The 23,579-nt window shown below is 41.3% G+C and overlaps 1 long non-coding RNA gene across 1 annotated transcript in view; it reads left to right on the top strand.

Annotated features, from left to right (window-relative positions):
• LOC100595963 overlaps positions 1–23,579 on the top strand; it is a 325,347-nt gene that overhangs the window by 138,194 nt on the left and 163,574 nt on the right. The gene's annotated exons all lie outside the window — the stretch shown is intronic.

The raw sequence follows: 23,579 nt of genomic DNA on the forward strand, positions 1-23,579 counted from the left end.
CACCCACACATGAAACTCAACAGAGCCAGAGACAAACTCATTCTGTCTGTTTTAACACTTTTTCCTTTGAGTTTTGTGCTTCAAAGATCGTTGTTCTCATTTCTCTGCTGTCCCCTGCTCCCCAGTCACTCATTCCCTATTCAAGCAGTTTGCCATGCCTTCCAAATATTTCTCTAATTCACCCCCATTTCTCCATTCTCCTATTTGGCCCTGACCATCTCCAGCCCTGGGTGGTTCAGTCACCTTACTGGGCTATCTAGTCTATCATGGACAGTCCTTACTGCTCCCACCCTTCTCAAGTGGATCTCCTTACGTGATTTTTGTTGTTGACCAAAGAGCATATTTCAAGATTTTCAGCATTTCATGCCCCATCTATCTCTTTGCCATAATCTTCCCACACCTGTATTTCCTGATGTCTTTGATTTGGTGGTCTAGTTCTGGTCAAGTTCCTGAATCAGTGCTGATTGAGACAGGGTACATGTAAACGTTTTCCATTCTCCCCTCATCTCTTCCCTTACCCAATGGGCACTTAAAATTAAAATGACTATCCTACCAGAAATTTGGTGGCCCAGTAATGACCTCTGGGTTGCTGTGTCTTTCCTGTTGTTCCCACTACTATTCAGACCCACTTTCCTTCCCTGACATGTCGTCATTTGGTGGCTTCTATTTATAGTTCTTCCAGCCACCTTGTATTAACCTTGTCTAGGATTATACCCTAACCCTAAATTTTGACTAGTTACTCAGGTTAATGATCTTGTCTTCCTCTAAGGTGGCAGCTTAGACTTCAATTTCTTCTTGACAGTTGGAGTGCCTTCCATCTGAATTCTTCTTTTTTTTTTTTTTAAGATGGGGTCTTGCTGTGTTGCCCAGGCTGGAGCAGAGTGGTACAATCATAGCTCACTGCAGTCTGGAACTCCTGGGCTCCAGCAGTCCTCCCTCAGCCTCCTAAGTAGCTGGGACTACAGGTGTGCACCACCATACCTGGCTAATTTTTATTTTTTGTTGAGATGAGGTCTCGCTTTGTTGCCCAGGGTGGTCTCAAACTCCTGGCCTCATGCTACCGTCCCACCTTGGCCTCCCAAAGTGCTGGGATTATAGGTGTGAGTCACTGCCCCTGGCCTGAATGATTCTTATCAAGACTGGTGATGGTGGCATCCAAGAACAGCTGGGGGTGACTCTTTGTTCACTATGTGTATTAATTTCCTCTGGCCACTGTAGCAAATTACCACAAACTTGGTGCCTTAAAACAACAGACATTTAGGTTTTGACAGGACTGAGCTCCTGCCAGAGGCTCTGGGGAAGAATCTGTGCCTTGTCTCTTCCAGCTCCTGGAAACTGCTGACATCCCTTGGCTTGTGGCCTCATCACTCCAATATCTGCCCCCTCCGTGGCCACATTGCCTTCCTGTCTTCCATCTGTAGTCAAATCTGCCTCTGCCTTCCTCTTAGAAGCATACATGTAATGACATTTAAGGCCCAACTAGATAATTCAAATAATCCCCCCATCTCAAGATCTTTAATTTCATCCCATCTGCAAAGTCTTTGCATAGAAGATAACATTTACAGGTCCCAGAGATTAGGACCTGATATATTGGTGGCCATTATTCTGTGTACTACACTGTCCACCTAGGTTGGGCCTGCTACTTCTCCTGGAAGTCCCACTCTTGACCATTTCTGAGCCATGGTTCAGTGCACTATGCCTTCCTGCTTCTCTGCCTCTTTGTCTTCCTCACCTCTACCTACAGAACTGGCCTTAGCAATGCTGTCAGTTTCCCCAAGGTCTGTCTCAGGCCCAGGGGCCAGGGCTACCTCCTGTTCCTGCTGCTTCTCTTCCTGTACACTTGCCTCCTTCTCTTTTATTGAGTTGTAGAAAATACCAAGTCTCTTTTCAAAAATCTCATCCTATGATGCCCCCTTCCTCACAAAGACCTTGCAATCTAGGCCCTTCCAGGCTGTCTGCATTGTGTGACACTTAACGTGGACATACCTAGACTTGCCTTGAGATGTGGGCTGCCATTTATTTATCTAAAATGCCCCTTACCCTTGCTCTATATTGGGTGAAATATTGTACATTTTGCAAGGTCTTGTTTAAGTGTCAAATTCTCTGAGACTTTCCTAAGCCCCTCCCCCTCCTCTTTTCCATACAGAATCAATTACAACTTCCCTCTGTTCTTCCTTAGCACTCTGTTTGTACTTGACTCAAACCCTTCCCACATTGTGTTATACTTTATTTTGTCTCTGTCTCTCCTTGCTGGACTTTGAGGTTCATGAGAACCAGGAAAAGGATATTATTCGTCTTTTTAATTTTAACCTGACATGTAACTCACAATACATCCTTGATATAATAATAATATGTGTTTAATTAATTGATTAATTGGAATTTTAAACTTTTCATAATTCAGAATATCTTAGAATAGATGAACATTTAATACTTTTCTCCCAATTTCCTTACGGACCCAAGAGTAATTATTTTCCTTAGATGGCTATGTACAGTCAAGCATGGCTTTTGTTTCCAGTATAAATTAATTAAAAATACTGTAATTTATGCATTCTCTTCTTTAAATTTTGTTCAGTGTGGGGGTTATTACCCTTACCCCTCTAGAGAGCCAATTTACTTATTTATTTTATTCTTGAGACAGGCTTGCTCTGTCATCCAGGCTGGAGTGCAGTGGCTTGATCACAGCTCACTGCAGACTTGACCTCCTGGACTCAAGCAATCCTCCCACCTTGGCCTCCCGAGTAGCTGGCAGCACAGGTGTGTGCCACGATGCCTAGCTAATTTTTAAAATTGTTATTGTATGTAGAGACAAGGGTATCCTTGTGTTGCCCAGGCTGGTCTCAAACTGGGCTCAAGCGGTCCTCCCACCTCAGCTTCCCAAAGTGCTGGGATTACAGGCGTGAGCCACTCTACTTGGCCCAATTTACTTTAATATGAGATTTTTCTAAACCTTACAGGCTACCAGTGTAATGTTGTCACTTGATTGTCTACTCGTAGATCCAGACTTTTAAGCAAGAATTAGGAATGTTATCTGTGAAGATTGCTTCTTTTCACTTACTGGTGCTCTACTGAAACAATACTATTTTCCTCCCTTTTCCTGGGTGTTTTGTCTGAGTACATGTGAATGTCAGAGTTATTTTCCCCGCCTTGTCACTGGAATCTGCAGCCAGCCTCCCTGATTGTGAATGCATCCATGCTGTACAGCTGGCGTCTGTTTCCTATTTCTATAGCCGTGAGTCTCTCAGGGCTTTTGTAGAGAGTATGGGTGTTTTATTACATTGCATGTCTTATATTTATGAGAAACTCAAAGGGCTTTGAGGGTTTTCTTTTTTGGTATCTAATCTCCTAACAGCTCTCTGAGGTAGGTAGCAGGAAGTGTTATCTCCATTTTGCAGATGTTATAACAGAGGCATAGCACAACTTGATGTAGGCCCCACAGCAAATCAAGGGCTGAGTGGAAAAGGTCTCCCCAGTCTTTCAACCTCCATTTCAATGCACTAGTTGCCAGACAAGTTAATTTTAATTTTTAAAGCCTCCATCCATTTTGGTTTTGCGTGAAATGTTATTGTCAGCATTCAGGTGGTAGCAGGGCTCCACTTCTAGTACTACCTTTCCCATCTTCTGCATCCTTCTAGAATCCCTTCTTGCTTGTCACACTCACACACACTCATAAGTGTGTCTGTCTTTTTATGTGTGTATGTATATATGTAAATAAAGAAAATAAAAATATATACTCTTTCTTTAAAAAGAGTTTCTATACAACATTAGGTTCTGCAGAGGGGTTGCTTGGTCTGGGGACTATGTGCAAATATGAGATTTCTGTATTAGCAGCCTATCTGATACTTTCCAACTAGTTTTTTTTTTCTTGTCAATCGAACATATTATGTAGATATTAGCTGTAGGCAAGGAAACATTTAAAAATATAACCAACATGGGCAATATAGTGAGACTCTGTCTGTACAAAAAAATGAAGAAAATTAGCAGGGTGTGGTGGCACATGCCTGTGGTCTCAGCTACTTGGGAGGCTGATGTGGGAGGATTGCTTAAGCCTAGGAGTTGGAGGCTGCAGTGAGCTGTGATCTCACCACTGCACTCCAGCCTGGGCAACAGAACAAGACCCTGTCTCAAAATAAATTAAAAATATATATATATAACCTATGACAATGGGAAACATAAGAAATACTATAAAACTGGATATCAGATACTATTAATAAGTGAAATAAATGTTTTTACTCAGGTAATTCCTCTATGCCACTTATGGTATCCTCAAAGTGAGCTCATACTGTAACTTTCACATAACTTTCCGTCAAATGTGAAGATTTTTTTCTTCTCTCAGAGGACAGTTAACGCCTTTTTGTAAATGTAAAACTGTACTGCAAATGTCAGTTCCTGATCAGATTTGCCTGAGTCTTTAAAGGGAACACGACGAGGGGCTTTGTGCCTGCTGTGTAGGGTGCGTGGTAAGACGTCTTTCTTCCTTGTGGCTGAATTTGGAATGCCCCGCTCTTTCACTAAGTGCCATTAATTACACTATTGCTCCTGGAGCACTGAACTGCCTAGCAGGGAATTTCTTCCCACTTGCTGGTGTCTCTAGGGCAGTTTCCATTCATTGCTGTGGGTGGTGGTGAGGCACAGGCTCTGCACCGGCTGCCTGCCTGGAATCCGCCTGGAGACCTCTTTGTGATTTCCCTAAGCTGGGAGACGGGATTTGGAGCACCTGGTGGGGGGATGCAGCTTGCCACCCTCGTCTTCATCAGCCTCTCCCCTCCACCCCCTGCACTTGGGAGCACCACCCAGCAGCAGTGTTTTTGTGCCTTGAAACCTTTTGGAGCCGCTGGAATGGAGGCCACCCAGAGCTTCTGTGAGCAGCTGTAGCTGCAGATCTCCTATTGGCCAGAGCAGAGAATGTTCTTACTTATCTCCATTGAGCATGGGTGGCCGTGATCCCTCAGGATAATGCAATTTCTCACTGTCTGGAGGTGGAAGCTATTGTCCTGCTCTCCAGCTTGTTGTTTGAAGTTGTTTTGTAAGGCTTCCGGCTTCTGCTGACTCACAGACACACACAGAAAAACTCCCTTACTGGCTTGCTGGCTCCCAAGGCTTTTGAAATGGCTAAGGAGATAACAAACCTCCCCCCTGCAAGGGGGTAATAGCTTAAATAGTAAGTAGAAAGAACTGTTTTGTACATGTCCACAAAGTCTGAGAAACTTCATCTTCCTCTTTCACTGCTCACTCCGTTTCCTTCCTTGTCCCTTACTCCCCTCTTCAAAAGTTTTGGGCTGAGCCACAGGCCTAAATGTGGTTTGCATATGATTTTACAGAGACACAATTCACATCTGGGGACTTTCTCAGATTAACGATTTGAAGGATGCCATCTTTGTTTCCCCTATGGAAAATTGCCATTTCTAATGAACATTTTATGAAGAAGCCTTCTTCACTTACCTCTCCCACTTGTGATAAACTGTAATTAAAATGTATGAAGAACTTGATTCATGGTGTGTGCACCTGGGCTCTTTGTGGAGTCTCTCTTAGCAATATGCCGTGAGAACAGACTGGCAGTTGATGGATTTCTAAAGCAGAAAATCAAGCTTATTCACAATAGAAGCTTATAGTTTTAAAAACCACATGGATAAGAGGACTGTAGTTTTGCAAGATTTGGCAGGCATCAATGAACCCAGTAGCCACAGTGACCGAGAGTGAAAATGTAGAAGGCTAGTTTTCCTTCTTAATTACTTTTAAACTACGTTAGCAAATTCTCAGGGTCAGTGTGACAGTGATAGTTTCAATGCTTGATTATAGTGATTTGTTTTCTCATAATAATTTTCTTATGTTCCCATAGCATAAAATAGGTCTTTTTATTAATTAAGGAGAAAGAGTGTGTAGAAAGCATTCTTATGTGGTAGCATGTGTGAACTTATAATTAGCAACATGTCCTCATTGTGCACCTAGAAAAATCCAGTGATATAAATCCTCTATTTTGTGCAGTCACTATTTGCCCAACTAAATAAATCATTTAACTGATAACATTCACACCTTTCTCCATGATCTTTTAGAATAATATCAATGTACAAAAATAGTCTCTGTCCTTTCATTGTCATCAGTTTAGGAAAATACTGCCAAAGAGCTGGAAAACAAAATTTTCTCATGTTTTACAACACAGTCCCCTGGGCCACTGGGCCTAATTTGTTCTTAATAATTTTCAGAAGAGACTCTGTCCTTTAGCTCCCCAGAAATATACAGGCTGTCCTAAAGAAAGCTGCAGCCTGATACAGAAACTCTGCCAACTTTTAGGAAATGGAAGGTTCTGGAAAGTAGATCATTTTTCCCTCTGGTAGGAACAATATAAGTTTTAGATGTGGGTTGGGGGGGGGCTGTTGTGTTTGTGTTAGACATACATGTATACAGCTGCTAGTGCAAAAATCACAAACCTTTCAGTTTCCCTAAGGCTTGTCTGCAGCCCTTGTGCCCTGAATGCAGATTGTAATAAATAGAGGCAGTCACTGTCTGGAAATGCCGGACATCTCTGTTTGAGTTAGAGCTCTTGTTCCAGGCCTCAGGGGATTAAGACAGAGGGTTGTTTTCTAGCTTGCCCTAGAGCCCCTGAACCTTTGTGGATTGGCGTAGTTGCCTTTCTGTGTGTGCAGAATCTTGCCTCCAGCCTCCCACAGTGTGGGGAGAGAGAATAGGGAGAAGTGAGAGAAGGGAGATAAATTATTCAACTTCTGCAAAATGCCAGGCACTGTGCTGGGTACTGTACATACATTTCACTGAAAAGTAAGTCTTTTATAAATATGGCAATGTAGAGCTTCAGAGATGGGATTTTGGAGCCAGACTGCTGAAATCAATCCTGGCAAAATCATTTGCCAGGATTCAAATGATAACTTGGCCACTTTCGAGGTATAGGACTACTTGGTGCCTCAGTTTCCCCATTTGTAAAGTGGGGGATAATATCAGAACTAACATGAATTGTTTGTTGTTGGGATTAAATTGTAAAGTACTTAGAAGAGTGCCTGGCGTGCAGTGATAGATAAGTGTTACATGAAAGAAATGGAAAACAGAAGTTAATCCACTTGCCCAGTTCAACTAGCAAGTAGCTGGGGCAGGATTTGAATCTGGGTCTGTTGGCTTAAAAGAGATGATTTTTGCCTGGGGAACATGGTGAAACCTCGTCTCTACAAAAAATACAAAAATTATCCAGGCATAGTGGTGCCCACCTGTAGCTCCAGCAACTTGGGAGGCTGAGGTGGGAGGATGGTTTGAGGCTGGGAGGATGGTTTGAGGCTGGGAGGTGGAGCTTGCAGTGAGCTGTGATTGTGCCACTGCACTCTAGCCTGGGGTAACAGAGTGAGAACCTGTCTCAAAAAATAAAAATAGAGACAGATATGATATTTTTACCTTACCATAGCACCATACTTTCTTTTCTTCCTAGCTACACTTGAGGTGGTACCTTGAGTCAATTCTCTCCATTCCTCCCCACCTTACCTGATCGGGGTGGTTGCTGTATCAGTCTAGTTTTCCCTTTTCCTTGCTCTTGTAGAGACATTGTAGGGCCAGGACTCAGAGCTTAAACATTTAACGTCTTCTGTGCAGGCAGGTGATAATAGCTTCTTTCCCCCAAACCACTTTGGGGTTGAACTAACCATTTTAGTTGCATGGTCAATTTTTTGGGCTGGAATAAATGATCTTTTGTTCTTTCTTATAGTTATTTGATGTGTTGCTTCTTTTCTTTCCTCAAAAATAGAAGCATCTAATGAGTAGCCTCGATGTCATCTACTTCCTATTGTACTCACCCAAGCAGTTGACTCTCTGCTGAGCACATTGGTAGCAGCTCATGGGCATTTGAATGGAGGAAGAAGGCATCATATTAAATGGCTTTTCCCTGTTTTTGCACATAAAATGCCATGGGACAGCTTTTTTCTTTCTCATGGCGGCAGGATCAAGAGTATAGAGTCTGGATTTGGAGATCTTTGACATGTGCTTTGCTTCATCTGGCAATTTCTGCTGGGATTTCCAGTTGTAAGCCCATGTCCCTCTATCCTGCAATCCCTCTAAATGTCTGGAGTTGGCTTGAACCTGCGTATCTTATGCCAACTTTCCTCTCTTAAGAAATGCTGCTAAAGAGGTAGAACGTATTTACAAAGTCCTTAGCTGTGACGATGAAGAACATAACATTTGGTCTCCAGTAAGGAAAATAAAAAAGGGATTTGATTACTTTTGCCCCAGTCCCACCTAATTCACCTACACATGTCCAGTTTACTTTGGACAGGAGTTTTCATTAATGTTAAAATGTACGTAAACTGCAGTGGGGTTTTTGACTAAGGACACAGGGTCTCTAAGGCAAGACAACACTATTAATAGAATGTGGATGTGTGTGGTTTATTTTTGTTTTCAAAATGGAAGTGTTTCTTCGGGGTTTTGGCATGCATGCTCTTTGATATGCTGAAAGATGAGAAAACATCATTTGGGAAACTCAGCACTTCTACCATATTAGGAAATTTACAGTGCTTCAGATTTCACATTTAATGTTTTAATTGCCTGGTTTGGTAATAGAAAAATGTCAAGCTTCTCTCTTTCATTTGGAGTTACCACCACGTTTTTTTCCCTCTTTGCAGTGTTGGGCTGTTGCCAGCTTCTACTTACTGCCCTAGTCCCAGCATGGACTGAGTATTTGCTCTGAGAAAGCAGTTCCTCACACGTCATCTGAAATGAGCATCAATGTGGACTTCTGACATACTGGTTTAGCCTTTTTTGTATGATATCACATATGCAGTTGTCTCCTGTGGTGCTTGTAAATATCCTAAATGTACAACTAAAACTGAATTGTCTTTTTGAAACTTTTAAATTGTTTTTGAACGGAGGGTGCTATCCTCAACATTACATAAAGTACAGAAGAAGTCAAAGAAAACGCTACCTTCGGATCTGAGAGCATCTTTAGGAAAAGCCTGTACCTTACAAGAGAGAGACAGACACACATGGAAACAGAGAAACACACACACAGATCGAGGCAGAGAGAGACAGACAGAAATGGAGACTGAGAAGGAGAGAGGAGGGTGGAGTTGTATATTCTGTGAAGCGTAGGCCTTTTGGAAAAATCAAGACCCAAAATCGAGTTGAAATTTACTCTTTTTATAAATACACCTTCCTACTAAGGAAACAATGCTGAAAGAACTTCCAGAAGTAATTTTTTGTGGACAGTAAAATGTGGAGGGAAAAACCCTGTACCTCATCTTTACTGTCATACATTGTCGCAGGATTTAGAGGGGAAATGTGCTTTTATCTGGGGAATTAGGGCTCTATTGCTGAGCAGCTGAGTGTAGATATTTTCACTTTGCCTGCACAGTTATCTCCAAACAATATTTGCAATTAAAATAGTTATTTCATTTTTCAATATCCAAATATAATTTTTAACTATATAGTAAGTCATATTTAGTATAGAAAATTTGGAAAATACAGAAAGACCTCCAGACAAAAATAAAAATAACCTGCAATCATATAATCTAGAGGTAATTTGAATGTATTTCCATATAGAATGTGTTTCTATGTGCTTATGTCTATATGTATTTTTTCATATAAGTGGAATCACACTGCACATACATTTTAGATTCTTCATTTCTCCATAACAATAAACATGTTATTTAATGGTTACATTGTAATTCTTGGTAGGACTCTATCACAATTCATTTTACCATTTCCCTATGGGTTTTCTTCTTCACTAATTACGTTGCTAGTGATTTATGGGTTAGGTTAAGAAATGCGGTAAAGAGGATCTTGGAGTGTGAATAGTTTTTCTGAATTCCTGGTTATTTTATCAAGTTACGTTTCTATATAAGAATTACTGTGTCTTTTTAAGGGCTCCTTTGCACATTGCTAAATCACTTCCCAGAAAAGTTGTATGCTTTGAACTCTAACATTTCAGATTGCTTATCCTTCTTACCTGAGATAGTGCTGACCTGCTTTTAAGACTTCCTTCATCTAACATGAAAAATAATACTTTATTCGTTACTTTAACTTTCATTCTTTGTGAATTATTTGTTTTATTGGAACTTTTATTGTTATGTTTTATTGGTCATTTACTTATTGGCTGCTGTAAATTCTCTACAAGCGCCTTTTCTGTATTTCTACTGGGATTTTAATGATGACTGTATAGATTAGTGTGACTTCTTATTTATTCAGGTTGTTAACTCTTGTTTGACTTACTTCCTTTTTTATACATACAGACATAAAACCTAATTTTTATCTAGTGATAAATGTTTTGTAACATCATTTTTCTTTCCTTTCCCGTATTTTTTTTTTTTTAATCTTCTCTTAATTTTTCTCCCTCTGAAATGCCCTTGAAATTTCTTTGCTTCTCAGTCTTATCTCTCCACTTCTCCACGGTCTTTTCCCCAGACTACTTTTCCAGACTCACTTCCTGCCATGATCCCAACCAAGTCTTGCTTCGTCTGCATTTCTCCACTTTTCCCCTCAAGCACAGTTTCGCTTTCGGTGATTTCTGTTAACCTGTGGTCAACCGTGGTCTGAAAATATTAAATGGAAAATTTCAGAAATAGACAATTTGTATGGGTTAAATTGTGTGCCATCCTGAATACTGTGATGCAATCTCACGCCTTCCCATGCCGTTCCTGCTCTGGATGTGAATTATCCCTCTGCCAGTGTAGCCACTGTATACACTCCCTGTCCATTAGTCATTTGGTAGCCATCTAGCCATGAAATGGAAAAAGCATATGGCATAGGGGTTGGTACTATGTTTCTGCTTCAGGTACTGGGAGTCTTGGACCATATCCCCCCGTGGATAAGGGAGGACCACTATACCTGGCAAATTCCACTTGCAGCTCTGTGTGTGTGTTTCCCTTGACATGTTATTGCAGATTCTTCTTTCTCTTTTAAGACAGAGCAGGTATGTCACCTCTTTCATACAACCTTCCTTCACTTCAGCATGTGGTGATCTGTCCTTGCTCTGTTTTCAGTGCTCATTTTGCACTTTTTGCACACTAATTTATATCTTTAGTTATACCTTCATGTGTGTATGTTTTGTCACCCCGTGTAGGCTGCCAGGTCCTTGTAAGCACAGATGCTGTCGCTTTCATTTCTCTGTAAGCCTTATCCCCACCTTGGGCATCGCCCAAAAATACTTAGCACAGTGCTGCATGCATGGGACAGCTAGACACTTAGCAATATGTTGTTGACTGATCACTCTCGTGATACTTTACTTTTTCCATCTTATTTCTTTTCGCCTTCTGCCCCTCCCCTCCCCACCTTCCTTTTTTTTTTTTTTTTTTTTTTTTTTGACAGAATTTAACTCTTTTTGCCCAGGCTGGAGTGCAATGGCATGATCTTGGCTCACTGCGACCTCTGATTTCTGGATTCAAATGATTCTCCTGCCTCAGCCTCATGAATAGCTGGGATTATGCATGCACCACCACGCCTGGCTAATTTTGTATTTTTAGTAGAGACAGAGTTTCACCATGTTATCTAGGCTGGTCTGGAACTCTTGACCTCAGGTGATCCACCCACCTTAGCCTCCCAAAGTGCTGGGATTACAGGCATGAGCCACTGCACCTGGCCTTTTTTTTTTTTTTTTTTTTTTTTTGAGGCAAGTTCTTGTTCTGTCACTCAGGCTAGAGTACAATGGCATGGTCATAGCTTACTACAGCCTCCATCTCCTGGGCTCAAGTGATCCTCCTGCCTCAGCCTCCTTAGTAGCTGAGACTACAAGGCATGCATGACCATGCCCAGCTAATTTGTTTTCATTTTTGGTAGAGATGAGGCTTTGTTATCTTGCTCAGGCTCGTCTCGAACTCCTGAGCTCATGTGATCCTCCTGCCTCGGCCTCCCAAAGTGCTGGGATTACAGCGTGAGCCACTGTGTCTGGCCTATTGTTGGTTTTCTTATTCAGGATAAAGAATCACTTGGTACACTCACACTGGAAGCCATGTTTCCTGCTTGCTCCCTTCCCTTTGAAACATTATCCTATGCCTTCTTTACAATATGCCATGTTCAACTACCAGAGAATCTTTTTTTTTTAATAATTTCAACTTTTATTTTAGATTCAGGAGGTACATGTGCAGGTTTGCTATATGGGTATATTGTGTGCTGCTGAGATTTGGGGTATGGGCGATCCTGCCACCCAGATAGCGAACACAGTACCTAATAGGTAGTTTTTTAGTCTGTGTCTCCCCACTCCTCCCACTCCCCTCCCCCCACTACCACCCACTCTAGAAAGTCTGTGGTGTCTATTGTTCTCATCTTTATGTCCATGTGTACTCAGTGTTTATCACTTATAAATGAGAACATGCAGTATTTGGTTTTCTGTTACTATGTTAATTTGATGATAATGGCCTCCAGCTGCATCCATACTGCTGCAAAGGATATGGTTTCATTCCTTTTTTATGGCTGCATAGTATTCCATGGTATATATGTAGCACATTTTCTTTATCCAGTCCACTATCGACAGGCTCCTAGGTTGATTCCATGTCTTTACTATTGTAAATAGCACTGAGATGACCATACAAGTGCATGTGTCTTTTTGGTGAAATGATTTATATTCCTTATTCCTTTGGGTATATACCCAGTAATGGGACTGCTGGGTCAAATGGTAATTCTCTTTTAAATTCTTTGTGAAATCACCAAATTGCTGTCCATAGTGGCTGAACCAATTTACATTCTCACCAACAGCGTATTAGTGTTCCTTTTTCTCTGCAGCCTCACTAGCATTTTTTTTTGTCTTTTTAATAATAGCCATTCTGACTGGTGTAAGTTGGTATCTCATAGATTTGCATTTCTACCGAGAATCTTGATATCATCAGAAACTGTTAGGCAGCTAATTTCCTCATTGTATATTTTTGTTTTCTTGGTGGCTTCATCAATGTTATTTGCTGACTTACACACTTCTTGCCTCTCACCTTCTCTGCCAAATCTCCATGCTTTATAACCCAGACTTATCCATGGTCGAGTTCTCTAGACTTGGCTCCTCTGATTGGGTGAGATCCTCCCACATTCAGGAAAGAGGAGCTGGTATTAAATATATGTGTGAAATATTTAAAGAATAAAGTGTGGAATAGTGAAATACGGGCCCTAATGCACTAGGAGATCAGAAGGAGACAGATGGGTATGAGCTGATTGACTCAAGGACAGCTTTATAGGTACAGAGGAGATTTATTATGGATATAGGAGGATGGGTAGGATCTAGATGGGGCATGAGGAAAGAGAGGGCACTTAACAATTGGAATGAGAGTAAACAAAAGCCCCCAAACCTTTATTATTAGTAATAATGCTTGGTAGAAATGAATGGGGTATATACGTGGGAAATGGTATATAACAAGGATGTCTAGGTGGGCAAGAGGAGGACATAGTTATTTCTCAGAAGGAAGTCAATGGGTGCTATGCATGGCCACCGACCATGAATTTCTACAGCTGCTTGCTGGATCCTGCTGTGTGATTTTCCTTAGGACTGCTGCTGTCCCTGTGGCAGCCATGCCAGCTTCCTTCTTCTCCCTCCTGTTTCACCTCCCACTGGGAAGAGCTGCTTTGTAGAGACTGATTAAAATTTTCTCAAAGAGTGGCAGGATGCAGTGGCTCACGCCTGTAATCCTGAGGTGGGCAGATCACTTGAGGTCAGAAGTTCGAGACCAGTCTGGCCAACATGATGAAACCCCTGTCTCTACTAAAAATACAAAAATTAGCCAGACATGGTGGTGCACACCTGTAGTTCCAGCTACTTGGGAGGCTGAGGCAGGAGAACCACTTGAACCCAGGAGGCCGAGGTTGCCGTGAGCCAAGATCTGTACTGCACTGTAGCCTGGGTGACAGAGTGAGACTCTGTCTCAAAAAAAAAAAAAAAGAAAATTTATTTTCTCAAAGAATTTTTCAAACATTATCTCATTGGATGCATGTGATAATCTTGGGCAATGCTGTTACACCAATTTACAAGTAGGAATCTGAGGTTCTTTGAGGCTAAGGAACTTTCCTGAAGCCACAAAACTGGTAAGCAGCAGAACTGGACTGTGAGGCTCTGGCCCCGATGTGGTCGGCGCAGTTTGTGGTCAGCCACGCCACACCAGAGGCCATTTGCCTGCTTTTCTGTTCATTCATTCATTCATTCACTTATTCATTCATTTTTGGTAAATCTTGTCTGACCATCTACTAAGCGCTGGGTCCCAAGTCAAGACAAAGGTAAACATGGCCCTTTTCTTGCTCCCCATTCCAGTTGGATGGGGATCAGAAAGGCAAAGCCGGCAGTTGCAGTCTCACGTGGTAAGGGCTGTAGGGAGATGCCCAGGGTGCTATGGCTGCCCCTAGGAAGGACTTTAAGGGTGAAATTGTACCGGGGCTAAGGCTTCCTAGAGGAAGTGATGGCAGAGCTGAGATACCAGGAAAGATTTAAATGTTCTTTACGGAAATCAGTAACATAAAAGGCGAGAGGCGAGAGAGAGGAATGGTATATTTGGGGAATTAAAAGTAGTTGAATTTGCCTGGAATGTGAAGGGCAAGTTGGGGAACGGTGGAAGATGAAGCTAAGGACACCTTAGCTTAAATCTACCGAGGCCAGATCGTGTGTAGTTGTGGAAATGATGGTTAAGAGATCTTCACTGCTCAGAGCACAGTGAGGAACTGTTTGAAAGGTTGGGAGCCTGAGAGTGACTTGATCAAATTTGCAGCCTAGAAGAATTCCTCTGGTGCAGTGGGAAGGATTGGCTCACTGTTGCAACAGTTGTTGCAATCTGTTAAAATAGAGACATTAGTTGATAGTGTAAAGTGCACTCGCGTAAGGTGCTTCTCTCTTCTTCAGTCTCTGCGGCAGCATTCTGGAGGAATCCAAAGGCCTCTTCCAGAGCAAAGCTAAAAATGGTGGAGAAGGGAGAAGCGGAATTTGCTGTCTTGCATGATTTGGTTCCAAATGCACAAGCCTTGTTCTGGTTCTTTTTAACATCTGCGTGTCTCAAGTCAGGAAGATGGCTTGAAAAGCCATAATATCAGCATAGTCCTAGCGTTCAGATTACCTTCTTTCAGTTAGTTAACCAAGATAAACTTTGATTTCATTAAAATCGTGTACTTTATCTCCAAGTCATGGGACTAAAAAAGCCAACTCTTTAAAAAATATATACGTTTCTACAAGTTTAGAATCATTTTCAAGTATCTGTCTATAGCAAATATAATTTTAAACATCCATAAAACCAAAATATAGCTCAGGATCTTTTCATTATGGTCTGGGTTCTCAAAGAGCACATTGCAAGGTAAAGCAAAGAAGCTTAGAGAAAATGTTAAGTGCTTCTTTCAGACAGGCAGAGTTTTGTCAATGTGGCTGAACGTTTGGACTCACAGAGCTGCTTTTTTTCTACGTAAAGAAAACTCTTCTCTTGCAGACCCCTCTACATTTTTCTCATAAGCAATCCTCTTTAGAGACTACTTCTCCAGTTTATCCCTTCCTTCCCCTCCAAAAAGAGAGATGAGAAATTATCTCAAGGAGCTGGCAGGACAGAATCAGAAGCAAGAGGGTGTGGGTGTGGAATAAGTCAGTGCAGATCCAGGTCCTTGCCGTCGCTGGAGATCTCTGTTCTTTGCCGCCTCCCTCTTTGCTGAGGTCCCTCAGGTGGCCTCATTGTTTCTATCACCTTGGTAGAAAGCCTGTGTGAAGTCCTTGCCTGCCTGGCAGTCTCGTTGCCATGGAAACTTCCATTCCACACACCTGATTCACACATCACGCTTGGCTAAGTCCAGACAGAGGTCACAGACTGGCATTTGCCCTTTGTTTCCCCTTCTTGTGTTTTCCAGGCACTTAAAAATGGATACAGAAAGACGAGAGGGTGGGCAGTGTTGTGTGTAAGAATGCTTTGTTGTCAACTGTAGATGTTTGTGAGGAAAAAAGCAAAACAAACAAAAAACCTTGTAAATGGAAGAGCAGAGCAAATGGCAAAGTGTTCATATAGTTCTAACCTTCTTGTAAGAAGGCAAAGTTTTAATCCTGTAATGTGTCTGAAAGTGACTTTTTTTCTGGATTTCTAGGTGAGATTGGAAATGGGTATAACAGATTCCAGAGTCTGCAGCTTCACAGGGCGTTTTCTGTCCCATTTCACCAAGTTGTTCTTACACTCCAGGATTGCAATGCAGGTTCAGGTAAACCATCCCTGACAGCTGTATATGAAGAATCAAATTCTCTGATGTTGCTTTCTATACTTCAGCTTTACTTTTATATAAAGTGTAATACTTTAGAAAGCATAAATACTTTTGAGGAAATTATCCTTCATTAGAGGTCAGTACATTTGCTGGAGTAGTTTTCTGTTTACCCTCTGATTTTTTCTTCTTCCCATGTAACTTCTTTAATATATAACTTAGAGAAAAGGACCCTGTAGGAAGGCAGATTATTAATGTTCTTGCCCAACCAGAATTTCTCTTTCTTAGGTTGAGTCGTTTTCTTTTGATTCTTGTTTATAAAGCTGAGATTTAGAGATTAAAAAAAAAAAAGACTTTCAAAGGGACATGGGACACGGCATTCAGCCCTCCTAAAACATTAAGTTGGCCAGGTGCGGTGGCTCATGCCTGTAATCCCAGCACTTTGGGAGGCTGAGGCGGGCAGATCACGAGGTCAGGAGTTCAAGACCAGCCTGGCCAACATGGTGAAACCCCGTCTCTACTAAAAATACAAAAATTAGCTGGGCATGGTGGCGTGCCTGTAATCCCAGTTACTTGGGAGGCTAAGGCAGGAGAATCGCTTGAACCCAGGAGGTGGAGGTTGCAGTGAGCTGAGATCGTGCCACTGCACTCCAGCCTGGGCTACAGAGTGAGACTCTGTGCAAAAACAAACAAACAAACAAAAAACCCACATTAGGTTTCAGACATTATGTGCAGTGCAGTTATCATGTCTTGGCAGTCGGATTAGCTAGTGAGTTTCTGTTTGCCCTTACCTCCACTGACGCTTCTGTTTCTTCTCATTTGTCAGTATTCCTCCTGTTTAGATGGCCTTGATTTACAAAATATTCCCTTACTACCAGCAATCAACCAGACCTGGGTTTCAAATCTCATCTACCTTATGTCCTTGGATGAAATTATTAGCCTCTGTTGTCTCGTCTGTGAAATAGCGTTAATAATACAAAACTGCTGTAAAAAATAATGTAATTTTTAAAGTAGATTGCAAGATACCTACCACATAATATCTATTGTTACTATTATCCTGTTAGATCAGTTTAGAAATAACATTTATAGCACCTGAAAGCATATGCTTGCTCTCAGTATTACTAAGTTTGGTGTTGTTCTTGACTTTAGCCAAGGTAAGGACAGGTTGGGGCTAAGTATATGGATGGTGGATGGAAAGAAATTGTAATTTTTACAAAAAATAGAGCATGTACACACACATTCTCCTTGTCTTTTTTTCATTTGTGTACTCACCCTCAGTCTGTTTTTTGAATCTTCCTGCAAGTTCAAGTGGCAAAATGAAAAGGTTGTACAAGTATTGGAAGATAAAATATTGTCATAGAGACATTTAGCGAGCAGTGGCCCTGCTCTGTCAACATTTCCAGGCAGTCATAGAGGTACATGTGTGAATTCCCGTTCTCATGACCTGAAGGCCATTCTAATCCCCTCATTCTAATCCCCTGGATCCTCACCTCCTTCCCTTTCCTCTCACTGTTCTCACATTTTCTCCTCGTTTTTCCTCCTCTCCTCTCCTTCTCCTCCTTTTCTCCCCGTCTTCCATTTCCTCCTCCCTCTCCCCCTCCTCCTTGTCTTTTTCTTCTTTTTTTAAAACTGTGGTAAAATATACCTGCCACAGAACTTACCATCTTAACTGTTTGTACGTTTATGGTTCTGCAACATTACGAACTTCCACATTTTTTGCAACCATCACCATACTCCATCTCTTGAACTTTTGATCTTTCCAGACTGAAACTCTGTACCCATTAAACTCCGACTCCCCATGCCCTCCTCCCACCACAGCCGCTGGAAACCACCATTCTACTTTCTGTCTCTAGGAATTTGACTACTTTTGGTATCTCATATAAGTAGAGTCATATAGTATGTGTTCTTTTGTGACTGACTCATTTCACTTAGCATAATTAGCCTTCAAGGATCATCCCTGTTGTAGCATGTATCAGAATTTCGTTCCTTTTTAAGGCTGAATCACATTGAATTGTATGTATTAATATATACCACATTTTTGCTTATCCATTTATCCATCGACAGACACTTGTGTGGCTTCCACATTTAGTATTTGTGAATAGTGCTGCTATGAACATGGGTGTACTCATATCCCTTCAAGAGCCTGCTTCAATTCTTTTGGGTACATACTCAGGAGTGGAACTACTGGATTATATGGTAATTGTATTTCTAATTTTTTGAGGAACTCCCATACCGTTTTCCACAATGGCTGTACCATTTTACATTCCAACCAACAGTGCACAAGGGCTGCAGTTCTTCCACCTTTTCACCAACATTTATTTTCTGATTTTTCGATAGTAGTCATTCAAATGGGCATGAGATGGTATGTCGAAGTTTTGATTGCATTTCCTTAGTGATTAGTTATGTTGAGCATCTTTTCATGTGCTTATTGGCCATTTGTATATCTTCTTTGGAGAAATATCTATTCAGTTCCCTTGCCTGTCTCTTAGGTTGTTTGTTTTGTTGTTGTTGAATTTTTAGGTGTTATTTGTGTATTCTGAATATGAATCCCTTATCAGAAATATGATTTGCAAATATTTTCTCCCATTCTGTGGGTGGCCTTTTTACTCTGTTGGCTTTTGATGCACAAAATTTAAAATTTTTAAATGAAGTCTAATTTATCTATTCTTTTCCTTTTGTTGCTTTTGCCTTTGGCCGCATAGCCAAGAAATAACTGCCATATCCAATGGCATGAAGCTTTTGTCCCATTTTCTTCTAAGAGATTTATAGATTTAGGTCTTATGCTTAGGTCTGTGTTCCATTTTGAGTTAATTTTTGTATATGGTGTTATGTAAAGTCCAACTTCATTCTTTCACATGTGGACATTTCATTTTCCCGGCACCATTTGTTGAAAATGTTGCCCCTTCCCATTGGGTGGTCTCGGCATCCTTGTCAAAAATCATTTGACCATATATGTGAGGGTTTATTTCTGGGTTTTCTATTCTGCTGGTGCATCTCTCTGTCTTTATGCTAGTATCACTATGTTTTGATCACTGTAGCTTTGTAGTAAGTTTTGAAGTCAGGAAGCATGAATCCTTCAGCTTTGTTCTTTTTCAAGATTGCCTAGTTAGGGTCCTTTGAGAGTCCCTATGGATTTTAGAATGGATTTTTCTCTTTCTGCAAAAATTGTCATTGGGATTTTGGTAGAGATTGCATTGAATCTACAGATTGCTTTGGGTGGTTTATCTTAACAGTATGAAGTTTTCTAATTCATGAACATGGTATATGTTTTTATGTATTTATGTCTTTTTAAATTTCTTTCAGAAAGTTTTTATTGTATAAATCTCTTAACTCCTTGATTAATTCCTAAGTATTTCATTATTTCATTGTTTTTGATGCTATTATAAATGGAACCATTTTTGTAATTTCCTTTTCAGATTGTTCATTGTTAGTATATATAAATGCAACTTATTTTTGTGTGTTGGCTTTGTATCCTGCTACTTTATTGAATTTATTAGCTCTAACAATTTTTTGAGTGCAGGCTCAGGGGTTCTTTTGGAGATAAGATCAGATCATTTGCAAACAGAAATAGTTTTACTTTTCCTTTCCAATTTGGATGGCCTTTATTTTGTTTTCTTGCCTAATTGCTCTGGCTAGAGCTTCTTGTACCATGTTGAATAGACGTGGTGAAAGCAGGCATCCTTGCCTTATTTCTGATCTTAGAGTAAATGCTTTTAGTCTTTTACCATTATGATGTTAGCTATGGGTTTTTTCATATATGGATTTTATTATATTGAGGTAGTAGATATCTTTCTAGTATGTTGAGTATTTTCAACATGAAAGGGTATTGAATTTTGTCAAGTCCTTTTTCTGAATCAACCACATTGAGATGATCATGTGGTTTTAGTCTTTCATTCTGTTAACATTATATATTACATCAATTTTTCTATGTTAAACCATCCTTGCATTTCAGGACTGAATCTCATTTGGTTGTGGTGTATAATTCTTTTAATATTCTGCTGAACTCAGATGGCTAGTATTTTGTTGAGAGTTTTTACAACAGTGTTTATAAGGGATATTGGTCTATAGTTTTCTTTCTTTTTCTGGCTTTGGTATCACGGTAATACTGGCCTCATAGAATGAATTAAAAAGTGTTTTATCAGCTGGGTGCAGTGGCTCACACCTGTAATCCCAGGACTTTGGGAGGCCGAGGTGGGTGGATCACCTGAGGTCAGGAGTTCAAGACCAGCCTGGCCAACATGGTGAAACCCCATCTCTACTAAAAATACAAAAATTAGCCGGGCATGGTGGTGTGCATTGGTAGTCCCAGCTACTGAGGCAGGAGAATCACTCGAACCCAGGAAGCAGAAGCTGCCATGAGCCGAGATTGCGCCGCTGCACTCCAGCCTGGGCAACAGAGTAAGACTCAGTCTCAAAAGACAAACAAACAAACAAAAAATGTGTTTTATCTTCAGTATTTTGAAAGAATTTGAGAAAGATCAGTGTTAATTATTTATTTTTATTTTTATTTTTTGAGACAGAGTTTCACTCTTGTTGTCCAGGCTGGAGTGCAATGGTGCAATCTCAGCTCATTGCAACCTCTGCCTCCCAGGTTCAAGCGATTCTCCTGCCTCAGCCTCCCAAGTAGCTGGGATTACAGGCATGCGCCACCATGCCCAGCAATTTTTTGTATTTTTTAGTAGAGACAGGGTTTCATCATGTTGGCCAGGCTGGTCTTAAACACCTGACCTCAGGTGATCCACCTGCCTCAGTCTCCTAAAGTGCTGGGATTACAGGCGTGAGCCACTGCGCCTGGCTTACTTCTTTAAATGTTTGGTGGAAGGTTGTGCATTTTTAAAAACAGTTTTAAAGAACATATTTAATCAGCTGAACTGAGGGAATTGTTACATTTAGGATAAAGAGAAGTTTGGAAAACTGTGGGGTTTCTAGATTCATTGTTTTATCTCCAAGTGACAATTCCCTTCTGCTCTCCCAAGTCTTTACCACAGGACTGAAGATTGAGTTTGGCCTCTGTGATGTGGCCTGGCCGACAGTCTGTTGCTCTCTCATCCTTTAGGAGTCCTGGGTGATTAGTAAGCGTTTTCTCACAGCAAATGATTCAGAATGAAATGTAGTTCCAGATACAAAAATTATTTCTGAAAATAACCTCACTTCTTTAAAACCATTTCTATTATATGTTGATTTAAAAGCATTTATACTGATCTCCAGTCAACTTTATCTTTCTCTTGGTGTTCCTTCCTCCATCCCTCTCCCCACTCTCTTTCTCTCTCTTGCCTGCCCGCCTGCCTGCCTGCCCGACCCCCTCCCTTCCTTCCTCCCTCCCTCTCCTCCTTCCTTACTTCCTCCTTCCCTCCTTCCTTCTTTCCTTCCTTCCTCCCTCCCTCCCTCCCTCATGGAATACCCAGAACAATACTATCTAATAGACATAGAATATAAGCCACATGTGTAGCCATGCTAAAAAAAAAAATGAAGAGAATTAGGTGAAATTGATTTTAATAACACACTTTATTTAACCTAATATATCCAAAATATTATTTCAATATTTAATTAATATAAAAATTAATGAGATCTTTAACTGTATTTTTCAGAGTAAGTCTGTGAAATCCACTGTGCTTTTTAAACTCGAGATACATCTCAGTTTGGACTGATCACATTTCAAGGGCTCAAGAGCCACATGTGTCTAGTGACCACTGTATTAGACAGTGCAGACCTAGTGTATTCGGTACCAAGCACATAAAGTCCAGAAAAGGGCAGCCCTCCGCTTTGCTTCATAGACAGGACAGATCAATAAAAGATGAATGATGGCTGTGAGTACCTGGGGAGGAGCTGTGCATAGAGTATTAGGGAAGCCCAGAGGAGGGGCTCCAAAGGCAGAGCTGTGAGCTGGGGCCTCCCTGCAACTTACTTGGCTTGTTCACTACCACTAGATCTCATTTCTTTGAACTAGTCCCCTGTGGGGAGGCAACTGAGCTGGAGTTTGGCATGGGCCCCAGTCCATCAGACATTAACTTTTTGCCTCATGTATTAAGAGAGCCACTGGCAAGTTCACGTTTAATTACAGGCTCTGCTCTGGCCACAGGTTTGGGAGCTGGGATTTTGGAATCACAACCTCACTGCTTTCTGTTCTGGTCTGCCTTTCATTCCCACACACAGGATGGCTCATCTAGCTTCCTGGAGATTGCTTTCCAGCTAGGTGCACCTCCTTGCTTCTTTTTACTGCAGTGCCCAGAGGAAGGTTTAAAGTGTGACTGAGGGAAGGGAAGGAAGAAAACATTTTTATTTTCTTCTTTGTCTAGACACCTCCTCTACTCATCTCTGGGAGGCAGCACCAAGAGCTCTGGTTGTTAATGGAAAGGTCATCAGGTGGCCTTCTGTGGATCCACCCTATCCCCACCCTGGCCACTGTGCCTGATCTGCTTCTCAGGGACTTAGAGAGGTAGTTAATGTGGATGGTGTGGCTCCAGCAGTTAGGCAAGTGTGTGTATGTCCCCAGGCTCCCTGCGTGGGGAAGGGTGGTAGAGAGATGTTTACAGATATCCAGCCAGGAAGTGCAAGGGAAGAGGAGGAGCTGTTTCCACTTATCCTCCTACCTCCTTTTGGCTTTCTCTTCTGGCATTGCCTACAGCCAAAAAGGGATGGGAATTTGGCAAAGTGAAAGTATCTCATTGTACTTCCCCACCCCTCCGCCTCACCTCCCTTCTAAGACTTTTTTCTACCCAGGTCACTTAATACTCAAAGACTGCAAATTCCTTTCCTACTGCTGATGTGGAAGAAGCTTGGAAACATGTTCCTTTCCAGGAGATGAGTGATACGGCAGAAAGACGGGTCAGATGAGGCCAAGGGATTGGAGCCAGAGTCTTACCAAACTTGCAGGCAGCTTGTGACTGTGGGCATGCTGTGCTGATGGAGGAGGGGAGGCCTGGGGGCTCCATGCTGTCGGGATTCCTCCCTTGATAAACAGAGTCAAGGTGGGTAGGGGGACCTTGTGAGAGGTGTCCAGCCCTTTAGAAGATTCTAGTAGCATGTGTTGGCTTGTTAAATGATCTACCCATTGAGCCTGGTCCAAGACTCTGCTTCTGATACCACCTAATCTCTTTTAATATTTGAACTGTATACTATTAACATAGATTTCTTTGGGAATTGTATACACTTTCCACCACAGGGAATCAAATCCAGCATATAAAGATGGCAAGAATCTCAGTAATTACCTAAATTCATGAAGAAGCCAAAGTAAAAATATTTCTTCTCTTGGGAATAATAAAATAAAATAATAACATAAAATAAAATAGATGAGGGTTGAATAGCTCTTCTCCTTACCCCACACTCACAAACCTCCTAAAACTCAAAATTAATGTTACAATGCACATTAGCAGATAGCATTTTTATTGATAAGTGTTAAATTAAGGAGTTAACACTGAGAAATTGAAACTGATTAAGAAAATGGAAAAGGCCACAGTATTTGAATGTTACAT

Source organism: Nomascus leucogenys, chromosome 8 (assembly GCF_006542625.1).
Source record: "Nomascus leucogenys isolate Asia chromosome 8, Asia_NLE_v1, whole genome shotgun sequence".
NCBI lineage: Eukaryota > Metazoa > Chordata > Mammalia > Primates > Hylobatidae > Nomascus > Nomascus leucogenys.